This window comes from Mirounga leonina, unplaced genomic scaffold, assembly GCF_011800145.1.
Source record: "Mirounga leonina isolate KUSES-001 unplaced genomic scaffold, KU_Mleo_1.0 Mir_93, whole genome shotgun sequence".
Taxonomy (NCBI): domain Eukaryota; kingdom Metazoa; phylum Chordata; class Mammalia; order Carnivora; family Phocidae; genus Mirounga; species Mirounga leonina.
The window spans coordinates 43,163,491-43,170,285 of record NW_023270854.1 but is presented as its reverse complement, the minus strand read 5'-3'; positions in this window follow the sequence as shown (position 1 = coordinate 43,170,285).

Genomic DNA, 6,795 nt, shown 5'->3' with positions numbered 1-6,795 from the left:
GACTCTGAAGCCTAAACAATCATAAAAGCAGCTGTAGGACCCCAGTATCCTGGCTTTGAACATAGCCCAAAATCTAAGAATGAGGATAGATGGGAAGAAGAGAACTGGAGTCACTGTACGTGTGTGCATTTTGAGGGTACTGCCATTCCAATCTATTGGTACCACTCTGCGCACTCCCCAAACAGAGCAAAGGGACCTCCTGTTCCCTTGGCTTGACATTTCAAAGATTCCTGCTGCTCATTTTTATCTATATATAGGCAGGTCCAGCCCCGGGCAGGTGCAGGATGCAGAACAAATCTCAGTGCCTCCTCACTATACCACCCCCCTGTGGCATATGCTATGTGGGTGGAATTAGGTTAAAAAGAACATCAAGGACAACCTTGGAGGAAAAATGAAATCATCACCAAAAGGAAACATGTGGTAGAATAAAGAGGGAGTGCTAGATGATAAAGACAGTGCTGGAGTGCTGATTATATGTACAAGGAATCTGCAGCTGACCATCTGCCCATTGTTTTTTCAAAGTTTCTACATAGACAATTAAGTTTCAGGCTGGGGAGAAGAGGAGGAAAAAGAAAAAGCCTTTACTGATTATCTGTTATGAGCCAGACACTGAAGTAGATGCTTTGTATACACTTTCACATCAACATGTGGCATTGTCAGTAGGGGTTTTGTTTGTTTTTGTTTTGTTTTTTAACAGATGAGGTCACTGGGGTGGAGACTTGAATTTGTTGTACAAGATCAGTCTGTAAGTTCCATGAGGGCAGGACTGTCCCTGCCAGGTCCACACTGCATTCCCCAGTCCCCAGTGCCTAACAGAGCCTGGAATTCTGGGGGTGCTGGCTCTTGAGTCAGTGGGTTTGGGGGGGGTTGTGTTGTTTTGTTTTTAAGTAGCCTCCCTACCCAGTGTGGAGCCATTGCAATGCAGGGCTTGAACTCAGGACCCTGAGGATCAAGACCTGAGCTGAGATCAAGAGTCAGACGTTTAACACCCTGAGCTACCCAGGTACCCCAGTGCCTCCCTTTTTTCCATTTCTAGCTCTGGATTTGGGAGCACTTCTCCCCCCTCTCCCATCCCCACCTCCCTCCCTTCTGGCCACGAAAAGAGGAAGGTCTTAGGGCTTCCACTTTGCAAGCAGCTGTGGCTGTGGGCGTGGGTTGCAGAACCAGCCGGCAGGAGCACCCTACAGCCATGATGGTTACCACTCCAAGGGCAGCTGAGGATGGAAAGCCTGGGAGAGGTGAGCAGGCATTCTGGATAACTGGAGTTCACCCACTCTCAATTCAAACAGGAAAAGGGAGCCTGCCCTTTTAAGCAGATAGTCATGTCTGCTGCACAGAACATTTCTCAGAAGTTTGTCGTCATCCCCCAGGGGTTCTGGTTCTGGAGTTCAGCTCTGGATAGCTGCCTCCACCCCCCAGGCTTCTCAGCAGCTGGTGGAGCTACTCCCTGTTCTCTGCATCCCTAGTCTTTACATTTCTCAAATGCACCAAAGCCCCCTAAAGGCCTGAGTTCATTTGGTCCAGTACCATTTATTCTTAGCAGAGGCATAGGTTAAGAGTACAAAATGTAGCATATACAGGACACAAGTTAAGGAATTGTGCAAAAGTCTATTCCTAGATACCACAATTTTGTAAGTGAAACATTTTTCTGAATTTACATTCCAAATGAGATGGAATTTTTCCCCTACACTAAAAATAAAGACAGACCTGTGTCTGCCTATGTTAACATGAAATTGCCCTTTATCATGGATTGAAAATAAATTCAGGCAAAATCCAGCAGTTATAACCAGTTGCTACCTGGCTCAAACCAATTCCTACAGTTTTCAACTTTAGAACAGTAATTCAAAGCCCCCAAACTTAGAATCCTCTAAATATTCAAATTCAACAGAGTAATGGACTTCCCATTAGGCAACAGAGTTTCCCTTTTATCCAAGAGAGGATGTACAATCCAAAATACTTCAAAATTTTTAAGTAGGAGTTAAATTGAAACTTACAGCTGTGAATGATTCGTCCTTGGTATATATGTGATGCCACTCCTATCCTCATACAATGTTTAGTATTAGCAGGAGACAAAATAATAGGGACCACTTTGGCTGCTGGTAGTTTTCATCCCACTTTGCCCCTGAAAAGCAATTCCCTCCCCCACCCCCACCAAAGGACATTGCCTGTGTCCCTTTTCCATACCTCTTCCTCTCCCATTACAATGTATCTTTTTTTTTTTTTTTTTTTTTAGTTTTTAATAAGGGAGCCACTTTTTCAAATCCTAAATATGTACAAGAAAGTAGGAGGAGGCAGTGTTTAAGATTTCTCTCCATAGGCTGTAGGGAAGGGCAAGATGCACTTGCAAGGGAGAGAATACCCAATGCCACTTCCTTCTTTTATTCCTTTGTCCTAAAGGAAAAGAGGCCTTGTTCTGTTGCACCCTTTACACCGTGAACAGAAATATAAAATAGTGTCAGCCATTGCCTACCGAGACTTGGTACTAACAATTCATTACCAATCACACTCAAAGCACTTGCACTTTACAACTGGCGAATCCATGTACATCTGCTTGCATATTTGTAGTGTACAATATTTGTAATATTTTTGCTCTTCAGTTTGTTTACTTGTATGTGTATGAAGTGAAAAGACATTTACATAATTCAAGCCAGGTTAAGCCACTAGGTCTCCAAGTAGACAAGTCTAGGCTTTTGGTTTTCAGCTGACATGGCCTTGGTTTTGGCTTGAAATATTTTCTTGGCACGTGTACATGCAGAAAGGAAGTCTGGGATTTCATGGAATCATTTTGGAATCTGTTTTTGGTTAATGGCTGGTGAAAGATTGGTGAAGGGATCTTCCACCAAGTGACCGAGGAGAGAACTGTGGGCTCTCCGGGATGAGCGCCTTCCCCTCTGGCATCCCAAATGCCATAGGAGAGCTTTTCTTTAACCTTTCTTCCCATTGGGACCCTGAAGAACTTTTATACACACATTTTTCTAAGTATTTTCAGACATACTGAATAAGCAGCTCTAAGTGAGGCTTGGGCCCCTGGTTTTTTTCAAACCTTCCTTTTTGGATGATTTTGATATGGAGGAAGGCTTAGGAACTACTATTCTTTAGGACAATGACCCCATGTTTGCCAGCGAGTCCCCAACTGTCACATCCCTTACTCTTAGAGCAGGCAATAGCTATCATTTTTTATTAATGCATAGGATTTCTTTAGCCAAGGCCAACTAGAAATTCCAGGCTGAGGGGGGGTGTGTGCGCACACATGGGCAGGCATGCACCATGGTCCCTTGCTTCCTTATGCTGATTATTCGGGGTTATTATCTGAGCAAAGTAATATCCTGCCTCGGTTAGCCCTGATTTACTTTGGCATCAATACACTACCAAGGTCTGGCATATTTCTAATCCAGCATCTCCAGAAGCACCTAGACCTTCTTTCCCTAAGCATGGTGATCCTTGTTTCCCCATCCAGAAATGTTTCCGTTTAGCCCTACATATTATTGACACCCCTTACCTACTAAAGAACAGATGCTTCAGATTCCATGTTTCCTTCTATGCTATAAGGCAAGCATTGTGCTATATTTTTATGCCCTTTACAATTACTCTTCTTGGAATACATTGTATTATTTGACCAGAATTGGGCTCTTTGTGATTGTAGGAAATCACGGGAATATGCCATGCTCAGAAGCTTTTTCAGGGAACCCCTTTTATCCACATTACTCTTTATGCTGCGTGTGTTCTTCCAACTCCCTTTAGAACTTCACGGGCACCAGCATAAATACCAGGAAGCATGGCACAGCTAGAATACTGGACCCTGAAAGTTTCTCACTTTGGCAATATACTGCACTTGAACCACCAAAAAAAAAGAAAAAGAAAAAGTCACACTGACACTCCCAATAAACGTAACACCAACTTCCTGCATGGAAAGAGCAAAAAAAATAAAGTAACATGTTCAGGAGCACCTGCCTGAACCACGTGCTTTCTGGGAGAAAAATGTGAAAATTAGATATGGAAAAATCCTTGAGATAAGTTTTCCCAACCATTAAATGTGAGATGGTAAAGCAGCAGTGGCAGGTCACATTGACCAAAAGAACAAAACAGTTGCGTTGGTCACAAAGAAACTCTTCCCTATTAGAATTACAGTCTGTAGCCACAGAACCACTGTGGGCCACCATTCATTCAGAGCTCTGCAAACCCAGTCCACTGAGAGAGGGTTCCAAGGAGGTTACCTTTTGGCAGAACACAGGGACTGATGACATGAAAGAAACACTAACTACTGCTCCTCAACAACCATGGATTGTTTCCCTATTAAACTGGCCAAGCCCATCTCTTACTTCTTGGAGGATTGAGAATAACACCAACCAACATGTTGCGTTCCTAGCCTGCTAAAGAGAAAGTTCAACGTGTCTGTGTTGCGATAGGAAATGCTGTGGGCCTAATGTTAGGACCCAAAGTTTTCTGTCTTTAGCATTTCTATTTGCCTTGGAGGAAATGCAGTCATACAAGTTTTTGAGTAGTGGTGGTGGCAATAACGATATGTGCATGCACAAACACAGCTGGAGATGGGCAGTGCATGCTAGTTTATTTTACACTAACACCAAACTTGTGTTCACAGTACTGCTTCTTAAAGATTACAAAAAAATTTAAGAAAAACAGACAATGGTCTATTATTCCTGTCTTTGGGGTGGGAACAAAGATCAGAATCTGAATTCATCTAGGTCCAGTCTTCCAGGCATTCATTCTATAACAATTAATGAAGTTAATACATCAATTTATTTAAGTGTGTATTGAAATAACCTTTATATCCTGCTTCAGTATTGCCTACCAAAAAAAAAAATCGGTTCTATAGTCAATTTATGAAACATCTGCAAATTACTTCTCAGTATTCAAAAACATTACACTAGAAGATTAGTTGAGACTCCGAAGCAAGCATCCATAAAAGTGAGATGAAGATAGTATTTGACGAACAGAAAAGGAAAGTGTTTTCATGGGCTCTCTTCTTCCTTCCTTCCACCACCCCCCTACTGATCCCCTCAAATCAGAATATTGTCTAACACAACCTTTAGCTACCTCTCAAACTTTTTCTTCAAGCCTTGGTACAAATTATAAAGACTGAATATTTTCTTTGGGAAATGTTATCCTAATCATTATTTCAGATCAGAAATAGCCTGAGTGATGATGTTTAACCAAATAGCCCATAAAAATTGAGGAGACTAAAGATTAATACTTTTACCTTTAACATCTAGCTTATCTGATATACATTCTAGGACTATTTGTTTAAGTCTCTGGATTAAAAGCATATCAAGTTCAACTGGAATTGATGTTGGTAGCATTTTCCCTCTAGATAAAATGAGTATTTCAGCTTAAGAAACCAACATCTAAAAAAAGGAGTTGGCACTCTTTGCAAAGATGTTCCCAAAGTTTTATACAGCTTAAGAATCATTTGTCTATGTATCATTTGGTGAAAAATGTTATTGCAATAAAATGCATTGTTTATTCAAACTGGGCATCACAGAAGACTGAAGATTGAGTGAACACCTTCTTCCAGTATTTGGTTGCAAGAAAACTAAAAGTGGGATCATAACAATCTTTCAGTGAGGAAAATGGTTTACAAATGATTGTGCGAGTTTTGGTCATTTTTAACATCCAGCATAATACTACCTTATATGGCAGAGAGGATATTAACTGATAAATGAGATGTATTTTATTTGGAAATTCCAAAGCAAATTGATCCAATTTTCTAGTGCCTTAAGTTATACATAAAATTGCTGAATAATAATAATAAAAAAAGTATCACAGCTCTGCCTCAATTTCTGCAAAGAAAAAAATTGAACTTTCTATTCAGGATTTAAAACCATTTTCTTATGCATTATAGCTGGAAGGAGTCTCAGATTACTTTTCCAACCTCTTAATCTCACGGGTGTGAAAACTAGGGGCCAGATAACTTGTAGTCATCCTTGTTTTTAGCTTTTTAGAGATAGAAGACTTAAATGTCTAACCTAAGCTTTGTATTACAGATTTGTTTCACTCAGGTGTCAACCACAAAGGTTAGAACCTCCAACTGGGAAGTCAACAGTCCTAGCCAACTACTTCTAGCTCCCATGGTTACACAGGAGAGGAGTTCAGCACACCTCACCGCCTGCCCTTTGCTCCCGGTTTGGAAAAGGAACTGCAATGCCATTTCTCTTACTTTCTCCACATCACAGGTTGCCATTGTCCACAGAAGCAGGCAAAGAAAGTGAAACACACTTTATCTGTTTTTCTGAAGACAGATAATTAGGGAATTCAGGAATCTAGTTTATTCCAACAAAATATTTGTCAAGAAAAAATTGCTAACTGCTATCTTTAAGAGGACGTTCGTTTGGTATGTTAGCAATGCTCAACACAAGGTGAAGGAACATTGGCCTGTTAGTCATGAACTATTGGGACACATGAAGTTACCAGATGAGAGAGGGGACAGAGCCAGTTAATAATTCTGCTCCCCTCTTCTTATTAAGGGAAGTGCCTCCAGACTTAAATGAACCAGAACAAATTCTAATATATCTGTAGTGAGACAAAATCTAGTTACTTTAAATAGAGTGAAATACCTTGCCAAGTATTGAACCATCTTGTAAGTTCAATCAAGAACTATTTGTGGTCATCTTCGTGCAATCAGGGGAGAAAGAGATTTGAATAAACTGAAGATGCAAAAATTCTTAGCTCAAGTTTCAAAAACATAACTTCTAGAAATTATAGACTATTCAATTTGACTCTAATCTCTGATAAAATTCTATAATGGATTCATCGAGTTGTTTTAAAGAACCGAGCAAG